Here is a 20,020-nt window from a genome sequence, read left to right as displayed (position 1 = left end):
GAATTCTACCAATTAAACCTTCGTAAACGGGGCTCGGTGGCGCAATAGTAGCGCGTCTGACTCCAGATCAGAAGGCTGCGTGTTCGAATCACGTCCGGGTCAAAGAAAGAATAAAAGTCAGTTTTTAAGTTGTTTTTAGAATTCTACCAATTAAACCGTCGTAAAGGGGACTCGGTGGCGCAATAGTAGCGCGTCTGACTCCAGATCAGAAGGCTGCGTGTTGGCATCACGTTCGGGTCAAAGAAATAATAAAAATCAGTTTTTAAGTTGTTTTTAAAATTCTACCAATTAAACCTTCGTAACGGGGGCTCGGTGGCGCAATGAAAGCGCGTCTGACTCCAGAACAGAAGGCTGCGTGTTCAAATCACGTCCGGGCCAAACAAATAATAAAATTTAGTTTTTACGTTGTTTATAGAAATTCTACCATTTAAACCGTCAGGGGGCTCGGTGGCGCAATAGTAGCGCGTCTGACTCCAGATCAGAAGGCTGCGTGTTGGAATCACGTCCGGGTCAAAGAAATAATAAAAATCAGTTTTTACGTTGTTTATAGAAATTCTACCAATTAAACCTTCGTAAAGGGGACTCGGTGGCGCAATGGTAGCGCGTCTGACTCCAGATCAGAAGGCTGCGTGTTCGAATCACGTCCGGGTCAAACAAATAATAAAGGTTAGTTTTTACGTTGTTTATAGAAATTCTACCAATTGAACCGTCAGGGGGCTCGGTGGCGCAATGGTAGCGCGTCTGACACCAGATCAGAAGGCTGCGTGTTCGAATCACGTCTGGGTCAAAGAAATAATTAAAACTTAGTTTTTAAGTTGTTTTTAGAATTCTACCAATTAAACCTTCGTAAAGGGGGCTCGGTGGCGCAATGGTAGTGCGTCTGACACCAGTTCAGAAGGCTGCGTGTTCGAATCAGGTCTGGGTCAAAGAAATAATTAAAACTTAGTTTTTATGTTGTTTATAGAATTCTACCAATTAAACTTCGTAAAGGGGACTCGGTGGCGCAATAGTAGCGCGTCTGACTCCAGATCAGAAGGCTGCGTGTTGGCATCACGTTCGGGTCAAAGAAATAATAAAAATCAGTTTTTAAGTTGTTTTTAAAATTCTACCAATTAAACCTTCGTAAAGGGGACTCGGTGGCGCAATGGTAGCGCGTCTGACTCCAGATCAGAAGGCTGCGTGTTCGAATCACGTCCGGGTCAAACAAATAATAAAGGTTAGTTTTTACGTTGTTTATAGAAATTCTACCAATTGAACCGTCAGGGGGCTCGGTGGCGCAATGGTAGCGCGTCTGACACCAGATCAGAAGGCTGCGTGTTCGAATCACGTCTGGGTCAAAGAAATAATTAAAACTTAGTTTTTAAGTTGTTTTTAGAATTCTACCAATTAAACCTTCGTAAAGGGGACTCGGTGGCGCAATAGTAGCGCTTCTGACTCCAGGTCAGAAGGCTGCGTGTTGGAATCACGTCCGGGTCAAAGAAAGAATAAAAGTCAGTTTTTAAGTTGTTTTTAAAATTCTACCAATTAAACCTTCGTAAGGGGGGCTCTTTGGTGCAATGGTAGCACGTCTGACTCCAGATCAGAAGGCCGCGTGTTCGAATCACGTCCGGGTCAAACAAATAATAAAATTTAGTTTTTCCGTTGTTTATAGAAATTCTACCAATTTAACCTTCGTTCAGGGGGCTCGGTGGCGCAATGGTAGCGCTTCTGAAACCAGATCAGAAGGCTGCGTGTTCGAATCACGTCCGGGTCAAAGACATAATAAAAATCAGTTTTTAAGTTGTTTTTAAAATTCTACCAATTAAACCTTCGTAAAGGGGGCTTGGTGGCGCAATGGTAGCACGTCTGACTCCAGAACAGAAGGCTGCGTGTTCCAATCACGTCCGGGTCAAACAAATAATAAAATTTAGTTTTTACGTTGTTTATAGAAATTCTACCAATTAAACCTTCGTAAAGGGGACTCGGTGGCGCAATAGTAGCGCGTCTGACTCCAGATCAGAAGGCTGCGTGTTCGAATCATGTCCGGGTCAAAGAAATAATAAAAATCAGTTTTTAAGTTGTTTTTAAAATTCTACCAATTAAACCAATACAAAATCCGTGACAACGATTTCTTATTGAAAATTGAATTTGAACAGTTTTTTGAATGAATATCGTTACATTTGCTTGAATTAAAGCAAAAAGTACAAAAATAATGGTTTCAGTGATTATATTTGAAAATAGTGAAAAAATTCTCAAAATGTGCTTCTCTGGTCGAGAAACGTCGATTTTGAAAATGTTATTAAAAATCGAGGTACATTTTTATTTATTGATCAATCGAGATGAAATCACTTTTAATGAGTATTTTATAGGTAATTAAGCTGAATTGGGTCATAAATATGTCCAGAAAATAATGCATTAAAAAGTGTACCGAAAAAATCGCATGTTGTTTTTCTTCAAGATACAAAATCCGTGACAACGATTTCTTATATAAAATTGAATTTGAACAGTTTTTTGAATGAATATCGTTACATTTGCTTGAATTAAAGCAAAAAGTACAAAAACTATGGTTTCAGTAATTATATTTGAAAATAGTGAAAAAATTCTCAAAATGTGCTTCTCTGGTCGAGAAACGTCGATTTTGAAAATGTTATTATAAATCGAGGTACATTTTTATTTATTGATCAATCGAGATGAAATCACTTTTAATGAGTATTTTATACGTAATTAAGCTGAATTCGGTCAAAACTTTGTCCAGAAAAAAATGCATTAAAAATTGTACCGAAAAAATCGCATGTTTTTTTTCTTCAAGATACAAAATCCGTGAACACGATTTCTTATTGAAAATTGAATTTTAACAGTTTTTTGAATGAATGTCGTTGTATTTGCTTGGATTAAAGCAAAAAGTACAAAAATAATGGTTTCAGTGATTATATTTGAAAATAGTGAAAAAATTCTCAAAATGTGCTTCTCTGGTCGAGAAACGTCGATTTTCAAAATGTTATTAAAAATCGAGGTACATTTTTATTTATTGATCAATCGAGATGAAATCACTTTTAATGAGTATTTTATAAGTATTTAAGCTAAATTCGGTCAAAAATTTGTCCAGAAAAAAATGCATTCAAAAGTGTACCGAAAAAATCGCATGTTTTTTTTCATCAAGATACGAAATCCGTGAACACGATTTCTTATTGAAAATTGAATTTGAACAGTTTTTTGAATGAATGTCGTTATATTTGCTTGGATTAAAGCAAAAAGTACAAAAATAATGGTTTCATTGGTTATATTTGAAAATAGTGAAAAAAAACTCAAAATGTGCTTTTCTGGTCGAGAAACGTCGATTTTGAAAATGGTACTAATAATCGAGGTACATTTTTATTTATGATCAATCGAGATGAAATCACTTTTAATGAGTATTTTATAAGTATTTAAGCTAAATTCGGTCAAAAATTTGTCCAGAAAAAAATGCATTCAAAAGTGTACCGAAAAAATCGCATGTTTTTTTTCATCAAGATACGAAATCCGTGAACACGATTTCTTATTGAAAATTGAATTTGAACAGTTTTTTGAATGAATGTCGTTATATTTGCTTGGATTAAAGCAAAAAGTACAAAAATAATGGTTTCAGTGATTATATTTGAAAATAGTGAAAAAATTCTCAAAATGTGCTTCTCTGGTCGAGAAACGTCGATTTTGAAAATGTTATTAAAAATCGAAGTACATTTTTATTTATTGATCAATCGAGATGAAATCGCTTTTAATGAGTATTTTATAGGTAATTAAGCTGAATTGGGTCATAAATATGTCCAGAAAATAATGCATTAAAAAGTGTACCGAATAAATCGCATGTTTTTTTTCTTCAGGATACAAAATCCGTGACAACGATTTCTTATTGAAAATTGAATTTGAACAGTTTTTTGAAAGAATATCGTTACATTTGCTTGAATTAAAGCAAAAAGTACAAAAATAATGGTTTCAGTGATTATATTTGAAAATAGTGAAAAAATTCTCAAAATGTGCTTCTCTGGTCGAGAAACGTCGATTTTGAAAATGTTATTAAAAATCGAGGTACATTTTTATTTATTGATCAATCGAGATGAAATCACTTTTAATGAGTATTTTATAGGAAATTAAGCTGAATTCGGTCAAAAATATGTCCAGAAGAAAAGGCTTTAAAAAGTGTACTTAAAAAATCGCATGTTTTTTTTCATCAAGATACGAAATCCGTGAACACGATTTCTTATTGAAAATTGAATTTTAACAGTTTTTTGAATGAATGTCGTTATATTTGCTTGGATTAAAGCAAAAAGTACAAAAATAATGGTTTCAGTGATTATATTTGAAAATAGTGAAAAAATTCTCAAAATGTGCTTCTCTGGTCGAGAAACGTCGATTTTCAAAATGTTATTAAAAATCGAGGTACATTTTTATTTATTGATCAATCGAGATGAAATCACTTTTAATGAGTATTTTATAGGTAATTAAGCTGAATTGGGTCAAAACTTTGTCCAGAAAAAATGCATTAAAAAGTGTACCGAAAAATCGCATGTTTTTATTCTTCAAGATACAAAATCCGTGACAACGATTTCTTATTGAAAATTGAATTTGAAGTTTTTTGAATGAATATCGTTACATTTGCTTGAATTAAAGCAAAAAGTACAAAAATAATGGTTTCATTGGTTATATTTGAAAATAGTGAAAAAAAACTCAAAATGTGCTTTTCTGGTCGAGAAACGTCGATTTTGAAAATGGTACTAATAATCGAGGTACATTTTTATTTATGATCAATCGAGATGAAATCACTTTTAATGAGTATTTTATAAGTATTTAAGCTAAATTCGGTCAAAAATTTGTCCAGAAAAAAATGCATTCAAAAGTGTACCGAAAAAATCGCATGTTTTTTTTCATCAAGATACGAAATCCGTGAACACGATTTCTTATTGAAAATTGAATTTGAACAGTTTTTTGAATGAATGTCGTTATATTTGCTTGGATTAAAGCAAAAAGTACAAAAATAATGGTTTCATTGGTTATATTTGAAAATAGTGAAAAAAAACTCAAAATGTGCTTTTCTGGTCGAGAAACGTCGATTTTGAAAATGGTACTAATAATCGAGGTACATTTTTATTTATGATCAATCGAGATGAAATCACTTTTAATGAGTATTTTATAAGTATTTAAGCTAAATTCGGTCAAAAATTTGTCCAGAAAAAAATGCATTCAAAAGTGTACCGAAAAAATCGCATGTTTTTTTTCATCAAGATACGAAATCCGTGAACACGATTTCTTATTGAAAATTGAATTTGAACAGTTTTTTGAATGAATGTCGTTATATTTGCTTGGATTAAAGCAAAAAGTACAAAAATAATGGTTTCAGTGATTATATTTGAAAATAGTGAAAAAATTCTCAAAATGTGCTTCTCTGGTCGAGAAACGTCGATTTTGAAAATGTTATTAAAAATCGAAGTACATTTTTATTTATTGATCAATCGAGATGAAATCGCTTTTAATGAGTATTTTATAGGTAATTAAGCTGAATTGGGTCATAAATATGTCCAGAAAATAATGCATTAAAAAGTGTACCGAATAAATCGCATGTTTTTTTTCTTCAGGATACAAAATCCGTGACAACGATTTCTTATTGAAAATTGAATTTGAACAGTTTTTTGAATGAATATCGTTACATTTGCTTGAATTAAAGCAAAAAGTACAAAAATAATGGTTTCAGTGATTATATTTGAAAATAGTGAAAAAATTCTCTAAATGTGCTTCTCTGGTCGAGAAACGTCGATTTTGAAAATGTTATTAAAAATCGAGGTACATTTTTATTTATTGATCAATCGAGATGAAATCACTTTTAATGAGTATTTTATAGGAAATTAAGCTGAATTCGGTCAAAAATATGTCCAGAAGAAAAGGCTTTAAAAAGTGTACTTAAAAAATCGCATGTTTTTTTTCATCAAGATACGAAATCCGTGAACACGATTTCTTATTGAAAATTGAATTTTAACAGTTTTTTGAATGAATGTCGTTATATTTGCTTGGATTAAAGCAAAAAGTACAAAAATAATGGTTTCAGTGATTATATTTGAAAATAGTGAAAAAATTCTCAAAATGTGCTTCTCTGGTCGAGAAACGTCGATTTTGAAAATGTTATTAAAAATCGAGGTACATTTTTATTTATTGATCAATCGAGATGAAATCACTTTTAATGAGTATTTTATAGGTAATTAAGCTGAATTGGGTCATAAATATGTCCAGAAAATAATGCATTAAAAAGTGTACCGAATAAACCGCATGTTTTTTTCTTCAGGATACAAAATCCGTGACAACGATTTCTTATTGAAAATTGAATTTGAACAGTTTTTTGAATGAATATCGTTACATTTGCTTGAATTAAAGCAAAAAGTACAAAAATAATGGTTTCAGTGATTATATTTGAAAATAGTGAAAAAATTCTCAAAATGTGCTTCTCTGGTCGAGAAACGTCGATTTTGAAAATGTTATTAAAAATCGAGGTACATTTTTATTTATTGATCAATCGAGATGAAATCACTTTTAATGAGTATTTTATAGGAAATTAAGCTGAATTCGGTCAAAAATATGTCCATAAGAAAAGGCATTAAAAAGTGTACTTAAAAAATCGCATGTTTTTTTTCTTCAAGATACAAAATCCGTGACAACGATTTCTTATTGAAAATTGAATTTGAACAGTTTTTTGAATGAATATCGTTACATTTGTTTGAATTAAAGCAAAAAGTACAAAAATAATGGTTTCAGTGATTATATTTGAAAAAAGCTAAACTCAATCTTTTATGTAGGAGTAAAACAATACAACCAAATTTATTTACTTATATGTGATACCAAATCCTTCGCTTTAGTTAAAAAAAAACTTAAAATTCATATACTTAATGGCAGTGTGTAGCCATCTTTAATCTATTTATTTATTTATTTTTTATTTATCTATTTATTTATTCCTGATTTTGATTGTTTTATTTAAAGAAAAACATAACTCGTTTATATTCTATATCAAACGAAGTAAAAAAGTCATGCTTTACAGAAGATATTAAACTATATTCATGTATTTGCAAAACTATATTTAAATTTTAATTTATATTATTTTTTTATGGTTATTCTCTTTTAATATTCTTTATATCATTTTGTTGTACAATTGACGTTAATCTTAAGAAATGTATTTGCAAAACTTTATTTAAATTTTAATTTATATTATTTTTTATGGTTATTCTCTTTTAATATTCTTTATATCATTTTGTTGTACAATTGACGTTAATCTTCAGAAATTTAAGGAGGGCAATAAGTCGCTTGAAGACTTGGTCCCTCCTCATGAGCTTTTGTATTAACTATGCCAAAATAAACTTTGAAACTTTGAAACTTTGAATAGTGAAAAAATTCTCAAAATGTGCTTCTCTGGTCGAGAAACGTCGATTTTGAAAATGGTACTAATAATCGAGGTACATTTTTATTTATGATCAATCGAGATGAAATCACTTTTAATGAGTATTTTATAAGTATTTAAGCTAAATTCGGTCAAAAATTTGCCCAGAAAGAAATGCATTCAAAAGTGTACCGAAAAAATCGCATGTTTTTTTTCTTCAAGATACAAAATCCGTGAAAACGATTTCTTATTGAAAATTGAATTTGAACAGTTTTTTGAATGAATATCGTTACATTTGCTTGAATTAAAGCAAAAAGTACAAAAATAATGGTTTCAGTGATTATATTTGAAAATAGTGAAAAAATTCTCAAAATGTGCTTCTCTGGTCGAGAAACGTCGATTTTGAAAATGTTATTAAAAATCGAGGTACATTTTTATTTATTGATCAATCGAGATGAAATCACTTTTAATGAGTATTTTATGCGTAATTAAGCTGAATTCGGTCAAAACTTTGTCCAGAAAAAAATGCATTAAAAAGTGTACCGAAAAAATCGCATGTTTTTTTTCTTCAAGATACAAAATCCGTGACAACGATTTCTTATTGAAAATTGAATTTGAACAGTTTTTTGAATGAATATCGTTACATTTGCTTGAATTAAAGCAAAAATTACAAAAATAATGGTTTCATTGGTTATATTTGAAAATAGTGAAAAAAAAACTCAAAATATGCTTTTCTGGTCGAGAAACGTCGATTTTGAAAATGTTATTAAAAATCGAGGTACATTTTTATTTATTGATCAATCGAGATGAAATCACTTTTAATGAGTATTTTATACGTAATTAAGCTGAATTCGGTCAAAACTTTGTCCAGAAAAAAATGCATTAAAAATTGTACCGAAAAAATCGCATGTTTTTTTTCTTCAAGATACAAAATCCGTGAACACGATTTCTTATTGAAAATTGAATTTTAACAGTTTTTTGAATGAATGTCGTTATATTTGCTTGGATTAAAGCAAAAAGTACAAAAAAAATGGTTTCAGTGATTATATTTGAAAATAGTGAAAAAATTCTCAAAATGTGCTTCTCTGGTCGAGAAACGTCGATTTTCAAAATGTTATTAAAAATCGAGGTACATTTTTATTTATTGATCAATCGAGATGAAATCACTTTTAATGAGTATTTTATAGGTAATTAAGCTGAATTGGGTCAAAACTTTGTCCAGAAAAAATGCATTAAAAAGTGTACCGAAAAAATCGCATGTTTTTTTTCTTCAAGATACAAAATCCGTGACAACGATTTCTTATTGAAAATTGAATTTGAAGTTTTTTGAATGAATATCGTTACATTTGCTTGAATTAAAGCAAAAAGTACAAAAATAATGGTTTCATTGGTTATATTTGAAAATAGTGAAAAAAAACTCAAAATGTGCTTTTCTGGTCGAGAAACGTCGATTTTGAAAATGGTACTAATAACGAGGTACATTTTTATTTATGATCAATCGAGATGAAATCACTTTTAATGAGTATTTTATAAGTATTTAAGCTAAATTCGGTCAAAAATTTGTCCAGAAAAAAATGCATTCAAAAGTGTACCGAAAAAATTGCATGTTTTTTTTCATCAAGATACAAAATCCGTGAACACGATTTCTTATTGAAAATTGAATTTTAACAGTTTTTTGAATGAATGACGTTATATTTGCTTGGATTAAAGCAAAAAGTACAAAAATAATGGTTTCAGTGATTATATTTGAAAATAGTGAAAAAATTCTCAAAATGTGCTTCTCTGGTCGAGAAACGTCGATTTTGAAAATGTTATTAAAAATCGAGGTACATATTTATTTATTGATCAATCGAGATGAAATCACTTTTAATGAGTATTTTATAGGTAATTAAGCTGAATTGGGTCATAAATATGTCCAGAAAATAATGCATTAAAAAGTGTACCGAAAAAATCGCATGTTTTTTTTCTTCAGGATACAAAATCCGTGACAACGATTTCTTATTGAAAATTGAATTTGAACAGTTTTTTGAATGAATATCGTTACATTTGCTTGAATTAAAGCAAAAAGTACAAAAATAATGGTTTCATTGGTTATATTTGAAAATAGTGAAAACATTCTCAAAATGTGCTTCTCTGGACGAGAAACGTCGATTTTGAAAATGTTATTAAAAATCGAGGTACATTTTTATTTATTGATCAATCGAGATGAAATCACTTTTAATGAGTATTTTATAGGTAATTAAGCTGAATTGGGTCATAAATATGTCCAGAAAATAATGCATTAAAAAGTGTACCGAAAAAATCGCATGTTTTTTTTCTTCAAGATACAAAATCCGTGACAACGATTTCTTATATAAAATTGAATTTGAACAGTTTTTTGAATGAATATCGTTACATTTGCTTGAATTAAAGCAAAAAGTACAAAAACTATGGTTTCAGTAATTATATTTGAAAATAGTGAAAAAATTCTCAAAATGTGCTTCTCTGGTCGAGAAACGTCGATTTTGAAAATGTTATTATAAATCGAGGTACATTTTTATTTATTGATCAATCGAGATGAAATCACTTTTAATGAGTATTTTATACGTAATTAAGCTGAATTCGGTCAAAACTTTGTCCTGAAAAAAATGCATTAAAAAGTGTACCGAAAAAATCGCATGTTTTTTTTCTTCAAGATACAAAATCCGTGAACACGATTTCTTATTGAAAATTGAATTTTAACAGTTTTTTGAATGAATGTCGTTATATTTGCTTGGATTAAAGCAAAAAGTACAAAAATAATGGTTTCAGTGATTATATTTGAAAATAGTGAAAAAATTCTCAAAATGTGCTTCTCTGGTCGAGAAACGTCGATTTTGAAAATGTTATTAAAAATCGAGGTACATTTTTATTTATTGATCAATCGAGATGAAATCACTTTTAATGAGTATTTTATAGGTAATTAAGCTGAATTGGGTCAAAACTTTGTCCAGAAAAAATGCATTAAAAAGTGTACCGAAAAAATCGCATGTTTTGTTTCTTCAAGATACAAAATCCGTGACAACGATTTCTTATTGAAAATTGAATTTGAAGTTTTTTGAATGAATATCGTTACATTTGCTTGAATTAAAGCAAAAAGTACAAAAATAATGGTTTCATTGGTTATATTTGAAAATAGTGAAAAAAAACTCAAAATGTGCTTTTCTGGTCGAGAAACGTCGATTTTGAAAATGGTACTAATAACGAGGTACATTTTTATTCATGATCAATCGAGATGAAATCACTTTTAATGAGTATTTTATAAGTATTTAAGCTAAATTCGGTCAAAAATTTGTCCAGAAAAAAATGCATTCAAAAGTGTACCGAAAAAATTGCATGTTTTTTTTCATCAAGATACAAAATCCGTGAACACGATTTCTTATTGAAAATTGAATTTTAACAGTTTTTTGAATGAATGTCGTTATATTTGCTTGGATTAAAGCAAAAAGTACAAAAATAATGGTTTCAGTGATTATATTTGAAAATAGTGAAAAAATTCTCAAAATGTGCTTCTCTGGTCGAGAAACGTCGATTTTGAAAATGTTATTAAAAATCGAGGTACATATTTATTTATTGATCAATCGAGATGAAATCACTTTTAATGAGTATTTTATAGGTAATTAAGCTGAATTGGGTCAAAAATATGTCCAGAAGAAAATGCATTAAAAAGTGTACCGAAAAAATCGCATGTTTTTTTTCTTCAAGATACAAAATCCGTGACAACGATTTCTTATATAAAATTGAATTTGAACAGTTTTTTGAATGAATATCGTTACATTTGCTTGAATTAAAGCAAAAAGTACAAAAACTATGGTTTCAGTAATTATATTTGAAAATAGTGAAAAAATTCTCAAAATGTGCTTCTCTGGTCGAGAAACGTCGATTTTGAAAATGTTATTATAAATCGAGGTACATTTTTATTTATTGATCAATCGAGATGAAATCACTTTTAATGAGTATTTTATAGGTAATTAAGCTGAATTGGGTCAAAACTTTGTCCAGAAAAAATGCATTAAAAAGTGTACCGAAAAAATCGCATGTTTTTTTCTTCAAGATACAAAATCCGTGACAACGATTTCTTATTGAAAATTGAATTTGAAGTTTTTTGAATGAATATCGTTACATTTGCTTGAATTAAAGCAAAAAGTACAAAAATAATGGTTTCATTGGTTATATTTGAAAATAGTGAAAAAAAACTCAAAATGTGCTTCTCTGGTCGAGAAACGTCGATTTTGAAAATGTTATTATAAATCGAGGTACATTTTTATTTATTGATCAATCGAGATGAAATCACTTTTAATGAGTATTTTATACGTAATTAAGCTGAATTCGGTCAAAACTTTGTCCTGAAAAAAATGCATTCAAAAGTGTACCGAAAAAATTGCATGTTTTTTTTCATCAAGATACAAAATCCGTGAACACGATTTCTTATTGAAAATTGAATTTTAACAGTTTTTTGAATGAATGTCGTTATATTTGCTTGGATTAAAGCAAAAAGTACAAAAATAATGGTTTCAGTGATTATATTTGAAAATAGTGAAAAAGTTCTCAAAATGTGCTTCTCTGGTCGAGATACGTCGATTTTGAAAATGTTATTAAAAATCGAGGTACATTTTTATTTATTGATCAATCGAGATGAAATCCCTTTTAATGAGTATTTTATAAGTATTTAAGCTAAATTCGGTCAAACATTTGTCCAGAAAAAAATGCATTCAAAAGTGTATCGAAAAATCGCATGTTTTTTTTCTTCAAGATACAAAATCCGTGAACACGATTTCTTATTGAAAATTGAATTTTAACAGTTTTTTGAATGAATGTCGTTATATTTGCTTGGATTAAAGCAAAAAGTACAAATATAATTGCAAAATTATATTTGAAAATAGTGAAAAAATTCTCAAAATGTGCTTCTCTGGTCGAGAAACGTCGATTTTGAAAATGTTATTAAAAATCGAGGTACATTTTTATTTATTGATCAATCGGGATGAAATCACTTTTAATGAGTATTTTATAGGTAATTAAGCTGAATTGGGTCAAAAATATGTCCAGAAAATAATGCATTAAAAAGTGTACCGAAAAAATCGCATGTTTTTTTTCTTCAGGATACAAAATTCGTGACAACGATTTCTTATTGAAAATTGAATTTGAACAGTTTTTTGAATGAATATCGTTACATTTGCTTGAATTAAAGCAAAAAGTACAAAAATAATGGTTTCATTGGTTATATTTGAAAATAGTGAAAACATTCTCAAAATGTGCTTCTCTGGACGAGAAACGTCGATTTTGAAAATGTTATTAAAAATTGAGGTACATTTTTATTTATTGATCAATCGAGATGAAATCACTTTTAATGAGTATTTTATAGGTAATTAAGCTGAATTGGGTCATAAATATGTCCAGAAAATAATGCATTAAAAAGTGTACCGAAAAAATCGCATGTTTTTTTTCTTCAAGATACAAAATCCGTGACAACGATTTCTTATATAAAATTGAATTTGAACAGTTTTTTGAATGAATATCGTTACATTTGCTTGAAATAAAGCAAAATGTACAAAAACTATGGTTTCAGTAATTATATTTGAAAATAGTGAAAAAATTCTCAAAATGTGCTTCTCTGGTCGAGAAACGTCGATTTTGAAAATGTTATTATAAATCGAGGTACATTTTTATTTATTGATCAATCGAGATGAAATCACTTTTAATGAGTATTTTATAGATAATTAAGCTGAATTGGGTCAAAACTTTGTCCAGAAAAAATGCATTAAAAAGTGTACCGAAAAAATCGCATGTTTTTTTCTTCAAGATACAAAATCCGTGACAACGATTTCTTATTGAAAATTGAATTTGAAGTTTTTTGAATGAATATCGTTACATTTGCTTGAATTAAAGCAAAATGTACAAAAATAATGGTTTCATTGGTTATATTTGAAAATAGTGAAAAAAAACTCAAAATGTGCTTCTCTGGTCGAGAAACGTCGATTTTGAAAATGTTATTATAAATCGAGGTACATTTTTATTTATTGATCAATCGAGATGAAATCACTTTTAATGAGTATTTTATACGTAATTAAGCTGAATTCGGTCAAAACTTTGTCCTGAAAAAAATGCATTCAAAAGTGTACCGAAAAAATTGCATGTTTTTTTTCATCAAGATACAAAATCCGTGAACACGATTTCTTATTGAAAATTGAATTTTAACAGTTTTTTGAATGAATGTCGTTATATTTGCTTGGATTAAAGCAAAAAGTACAAAAATAATGGTTTCAGTGATTATATTTGAAAATAGTGAAAAAATTCTCAAAATGTGCTTCTCTGGTCGAGAAACGTCGATTTTGAAAATGTTATTAAAAATCGAGGTACATTTTTATTTATTGATCAATCGAGATGAAATCCCTTTTAATGAGTATTTTATACGTAATTAAGCTGAATTCGGTGAAAACTTTGTCCAGAAAAAAATGCATTATAAAGTGTACCGAAAAAATCGCATGTTTTTTTTCTTCAAGATACAAAATCCGTGACAACGATTTCTTATTGAAAATTGAATTTGAACAGTTTTTTGAATGAATATCGTTACATTTGCTTGAATTAAAGCAAAAATTACAAAAATAATGGTTTCATTGGTTATATTTGAAAATAGTGAAAAAAAAACTCAAAATATGCTTTTCTGGTCGAGAAACGTCGATTTTGAAAATGTTATTAAAAATCGAGGTACATTTTTATTTATTGATCAATCGAGATGAAATCACTTTTAATGAGTATTTTATACGTAATTAAGCTGAATTCGGTCAAAAATTTGTCCAGAAGAAAATGCATTAAAAAGTGTACCGAAAAAATCGCATATTTTTTTTCTTCAAGATACAAAATCCGTGACAACGATTTCTTATATAAAATTGAATTTGAACAGTTTTTTGAATGAATATCGTTACATTTGCTTGAATTAAAGCAAAAAGTACAAAAACTATGGTTTCAGTAATTATATTTGAAAATAGTGAAAAAATTCTCAAAATGTGCTTCTCTGGTCGAGAAACGTCGATTTTGAAAATGTTATTAAAAATCGAGGTACATTTTTATTTATTGATCAATCGAGATGAAATCACTTTTAATGAGTATTTTATAGGTAATTAAGCTGAATTGGGTCATAAATATGTCCAGAAAATAATGCATTAAAAAGTGTACCGAAAAAATCGCATGTTTTTTTTCTTCAGGATACAAAATTCGTGACAACGATTTCTTATTGAAAATTGAATTTTAACAGTTTTTTGAATGAATGTCGTTATATTTGCTTGGATTAAAGCAAAAAGTACAAAAATAATGGTTTCAGTGATTATATTTGAAAATAGTGAAAAAATTCTCAAAATGTGCTTCTCTGGTCGAGAAACGTCGATTTTGAAAATGTTATTAAAAATCGAGGTACATTTTTATTTATTGATCAATCGAGCTGAAATCCCTTTTAATGAGTATTTTATAAGTATTTAAGCTAAATTCGGTCAAAAATTTGTCCAGAAAAAAATGCATTCAAAAGTGTATCGAAAAATCGCATGTTTTTTTTCTTCAAGATACAAAATCCGTGAACACGATTTCTTAGTGAAAATTGAATTTTAACAGTTTTTTGAATGAATATCGTTACATTTGCTTGAATTAAAGCAAAAAGTACAAAAACTATGGTTTCAGTAATTATATTTGAAAATAGTGAAAAAATTCTCAAAATGTGCTTCTCTGGTCGAGAAACGTCGATTTTGAAAATGTTATTATAAATCGAGGTACATTTTTATTTATTGATCAATCGTGATGAAATCACTTTTAATGAGTATTTTAAAGGTAATTAAGCTGAATTCGGTCAAAAATTTGTCCAGAAGAAAATGCATTAAAAAGTGTACTTAAAAAATCGCATGTTTTTTTTCTTTAAGATACAAAATCCGTGACAACGATTTCTTATTGAAAATTGAATTTGAACAGTTTTTTGAATGAATATCGTTACATTTGCTTAAATAAAGCAAAAAGTACAAAAATAATGGTTTCAGTGATTATATTTGAAAATAGTGAAAAAATTCTCAAAATGTGCTTCTCTGGTCGAGAAACGTCGATTTTAAAAATGTTATTAAAAATCGAGGTACATTTTTATTTATTGATCAATCGAGATGAAATCACTTTTAATGAGTATTTTATACGTAATTAAGCTGAATTCGGTCAAAACTTTGTCCAGAAAAAAATGCATTAAAAAGTGTACCGAAAAAATCGCATGTTTTTTTTCTTCAAGATACAAAATCCGTGACAACGATTTCTTATATAAAATTGAATTTGAACAGTTTTTTGAATGAATATCGTTACATTTGCTTGAATTAAAGCAAAAAGTACAAAAACTATGGTTTCAGTAATTATATTTGAAAATAGTGAAAAAATTCTCAAAATGTGCTTCTCTGGTCGAGAAACGTCGATTTTGAAAATGTTATTAAAAATCGAGGTACATTTTTATTTATTGATCAATCGAGATGAAATCACTTTTAATGAGTATTTTATAGGTAATTAAGCTGAATTGGGTCATAAATATGTCCAGAAAATAATGCATTAAAAAGTGTACCGAAAAAATCGCATGTTTTTTTTCTTCAAGATACAAAATCCGTGACAACGATTTCTTATTGAAAATTGAATTTGAACAGTTTTTTGAATGAATATCGTTACATTTGCTTGAATTAAAGCAAAAAGTACAAAAATAATGGTTTCATTGGTTATATTTGAAAATAGTGAAAAAATTCTCAAAATGTGCTTCTCTGGTCGAGAAACGTCGATTTTGAAAATGTTATTAAAAATCGAGGTACATTTTTATTTATTGATCAATCGAGCTGAAATCCCTTTTAATGAGTATTTTATAAGTATTTAAGCTAAATTCGGTCAAAAATTTGTCCAGAAAAAAATGCATTCAAAAGTGTATCGAAAAATCGCATGTTTTTTTTCTTCAAGATACAAAATCCGTGAACACGATTTCTTAGTGAAAATTGAATTTTAACAGTTTTTTGAATGAATATCGTTACATTTGCTTGAATTAAAGCAAAAAGTACAAAAACTATGGTTTCAGTAATTATATTTGAAAATAGTGAAAAAATTCTCAAAATGTGCTTCTCTGGTCGAGAAACGTCGATTTTGAAAATGTTATTATAAATCGAGGTACATTTTTATTTATTGATCAATCGTGATGAAATCACTTTTAATGAGTATTTTAAAGGTAATTAAGCTGAATTCGGTCAAAAATTTGTCCAGAAGAAAATGCATTAAAAAGTGTACTTAAAAAATCGCATGTTTTTTTTCTTCAAGATACAAAATCCGTGACAACGATTTCTTATTGAAAATTGAATTTGAACAGTTTTTTGAATGAATATCGTTACATTTGCTTAAATAAAGCAAAAAGTACAAAAATAATGGTTTCAGTGATTATATTTGAAAATAGTGAAAAAATTCTCAAAATGTGCTTCTCTGGTCGAGAAACGTCGATTTTGAAAATGTTATTAAAAATCGAGGTACAATGTTATTTATTGATCAATCGAGATGAAATCACTTTTAATGAGTATTTTATACGTAATTAAGCTGAATTCGGTCAAAACTTTGTCCAGAAAAAAATGCATTAAAAAGTGTACCGAAAAAATCGCATGTTTTTTTTCTTCAAGATACAAAATCCGTGACAACGATTTCTTATTGAAAATTGAATTTGAACAGTTTTTTGAATGAATATCGTTACATTTGCTTGAATTAAAGCAAAAATTACAAAAATAATGGTTTCATTGGTTATATTTGAAAATAGTGAAAAAAAAACTCAAAATATGCTTTTCTGGTCGAGAAACGTCGATTTTGAAAATGTTATTAAAAATCGAGGTACATTTTTATTTATTGATCAATCGAGATGAAATCACTTTTAATGAGTATTTTATACGTAATTAAGCTGAATTCGGTCAAAAATTTGTCCAGAAGAAAATGCATTAAAAAGTGTACCGAAAAAAATCGCATGTTTTTTTTCTTCAAGATACAAAATCCGTGACAACGATTTCTTATATAAAATTGAATTTGAACAGTTTTTTGAATGAATATCGTTACATTTGCTTGAATTAAAGCAAAAAGTACAAAAACTATTGTTTCAGTAATTATATTTGAAAATAGTGAAAAAATTCTCAAAATGTGCTTCTCTGGTCGAGAAACGTCGATTTTGAAAATGTTATTAAAAATCGAGGTACATTTTTATTTATTGATCAATCGAGATGAAATCACTTTTAATGAGTATTTTATAGGTAATTAAGCTGAATTGGGTCATAAATATGTCCAGAAAATAATGCATTAAAAAGTGTACCGAAAAAATCGCATGTTTTTTTTCTTCAAGATACAAAATCCGTGACAACGATTTCTTATATAAAATTGAATTTGAACAGTTTTTTGAATGAATATCGTTACATTTGCTTGAATTAAAGCAAAAAGTACAAAAACTATGGTTTCAGTAATTATATTTGAAAATAGTGAAAAAATTCTCAAAATGTGCTTCTCTGGTCGAGAAACGTCGATTTTGAAAATGTTATTAAAAATCGAGGTACATTTTTATTTATTGATCAATCGAGATGAAATCACTTTTAATGAGTATTTTATAGGTAATTAAGCTGAATTGGGTCATAAATATGTCCAGAAAATAATGCATTAAAAAGTGTACCGAAAAAATCGCATGTTTTTTTTCTTCAGGATACAAAATCCGTGACAACGATTTCTTATTGAAAATTGAATTTGAACAGTTTTTTGAATGAATATCGTTACATTTGCTTGAATTAAAGCAAAAAGTACAAAAATAATGGTTTCAGTGATTATATTTGAAAATAGTGAAAAAATTCTCAAAATGTGCTTCTCTGGTCGAGAAACGTCGATTTTGAAAATGTTATTAAAAATCGAGGTACATTTTTATTTAGTGATCAATCGAGATGAAATCACTTTTAATGAGTATTTTATAGGAAATTAAGCTGAATTCGGTCAAAAATTTGTCCAGAAGAAAATGCATTAAAAAGTGTACTTAAAAAATCGCATGTTTTTTTTCTTCAAGATACAAAATCCGTGACAACGATTTCTTATTGAATATTGAATTTGAACAGTTTTTTAAATGAATATCGTTACATTTGCTTGAATTAAAGCAAAAAGTACAAAAATAATGGTTTCAGTGATTATATTTGAAAATAGTGAAAAAATTCTCAAAATGTGCTTCTCTGGTCAAGAAACGTCGATTTTGAAAATGTTATTAAAAATCGAGGTAAATTTTTATTTAGTGATCAATAGAGATGAAATCACTTTTAATGAGTATTTTATACGTAATTAAGCTGAATTGGGTCATAAATATGTCCAGAAAATAATGCATTAAAAAGTGTACCGAAAAAATCGCATGTTTTTTTTCTTCAGGATACAAAATCCGTGACAACGATTTCTTATTGAAAATTGAATTTGAACAGTTTTTTGAATGAATATCGTTACATTTGCTTGAATTAAAGCAAAAAGTACAAAAATAATGGTTTCATTGGTTATATTTGAAAATAGTGAAAACATTCTCAAAATGTGCTTCTCTGGTCGAGAAACGTCGATTTTGAAAATGTTATTAAAAATCGAGGTACATTTTTATTTATTGATCAATCGAGATGAAATCACTTTTAATGAGTATTTTAAAGGTAATTAAGCTGAATTCGGTCAAAAATTTGTCCAGAAGAAAATGCATTAAAAAGTGTATTTAAAAAATCGCATGTTTTTTTTCTTCAAGATACAAAATCCGTGACAACGATATCTTATTGAAAATTGAATTTGAACAGTTTTTTGAATGAATATCGTTACATTTGCTTGAATTAAAGCAAAAAGTACAAAAATAATGGTTTCAGTGATTATATTTGAAAATAGTGAAAAAATTCTCAAAATGTGCTTCTCTGGTCGAGAAACGTCGATTTTGAAAATGTTATTAAAAATCGAGGTACATTTTTATTTATTGATCAATCGAGATGAAATCACTTTTAATGAGTATTTTATAGGTAATTAAGCAGAATTGGGTCATAAATATGTCCAGAAAATAATGCATTAAAAAGTGTACCGAAAAAATCGCATGTTTTTTTTCTTCAGGATACAAAATCCGTGACAACGATTTCTTATTGAAAATTGAATTTGAACAGTTTTTTGAATGAATATCGTTACATTTGCTTGAATTAAAGCAAAAAGTACAAAAATAATGGTTTCATTGGTTATATTTGAAAATAGTGAAAAAATTCTCAAAATGTGCTTCTCTGGTCGAGAAACGTCGATTTTGAAAATGTTATTAAAAATCGAGGTAAATTTTTATTTAGTGATCAATAGAGATGAAATTACTTTTAATGAGTATTTTATACGTAATTAAGCTGAATTCGGTCAAAACTTTGTCCAGAAAAAAATGCATTAAAAAGTGTACCGAAAAAATCGCATGTTTTTTTTCTTCAGGATACAAAATCCGTGACAACGATTTCTTATTGAAAATTGAATTTGAACAGTTTTTTGAATGAATATCGTTACATTTGCTTGAATTAAAGCAAAAAGTACAAAAATAATGGTTTCATTGGTTATATTTGAAAATAGTGAAAACATTCTCAAAATGTGCTTCTCTGG

The 20,020-nt window shown here is 28.4% G+C and overlaps 5 non-coding genes across 5 annotated transcripts; all 5 read left to right on the top strand.

Annotated features, from left to right (window-relative positions):
* The first annotated feature begins 30 nt into the window (after positions 1-30).
* TRNAW-CCA (transfer RNA tryptophan (anticodon CCA)) lies at positions 31-102 on the top strand. The gene has a single exon. It is a non-coding gene; the product is annotated as a tRNA-Trp (tRNA).
* A 478-nt stretch (positions 103-580) lies between these two features.
* TRNAW-CCA (transfer RNA tryptophan (anticodon CCA)) lies at positions 581-652 on the top strand. The gene has a single exon. It is a non-coding gene; the product is annotated as a tRNA-Trp (tRNA).
* A 63-nt stretch (positions 653-715) lies between these two features.
* TRNAW-CCA (transfer RNA tryptophan (anticodon CCA)) lies at positions 716-787 on the top strand. The gene has a single exon. It is a non-coding gene; the product is annotated as a tRNA-Trp (tRNA).
* Positions 788-1,130: 343 nt separating this feature from the next.
* TRNAW-CCA (transfer RNA tryptophan (anticodon CCA)) lies at positions 1,131-1,202 on the top strand. The gene has a single exon. It is a non-coding gene; the product is annotated as a tRNA-Trp (tRNA).
* A 63-nt stretch (positions 1,203-1,265) lies between these two features.
* Positions 1,266-1,337, top strand: TRNAW-CCA (transfer RNA tryptophan (anticodon CCA)). The gene has a single exon. It is a non-coding gene; the product is annotated as a tRNA-Trp (tRNA).
* The last annotated feature ends 18,683 nt before the right edge of the window (positions 1,338-20,020 follow it).

This window comes from Phalangium opilio, unplaced genomic scaffold (genome assembly GCF_054372755.1).
Source record: "Phalangium opilio isolate 3A_F unplaced genomic scaffold, DU_Popi_V2 ptg000352l_1, whole genome shotgun sequence".
Lineage (NCBI taxonomy): Eukaryota > Metazoa > Arthropoda > Arachnida > Opiliones > Phalangiidae > Phalangium > Phalangium opilio.
The sequence above is the reverse complement of the archived record's forward strand: the minus strand, read 5'-3'. Positions and strand labels throughout refer to the sequence as shown.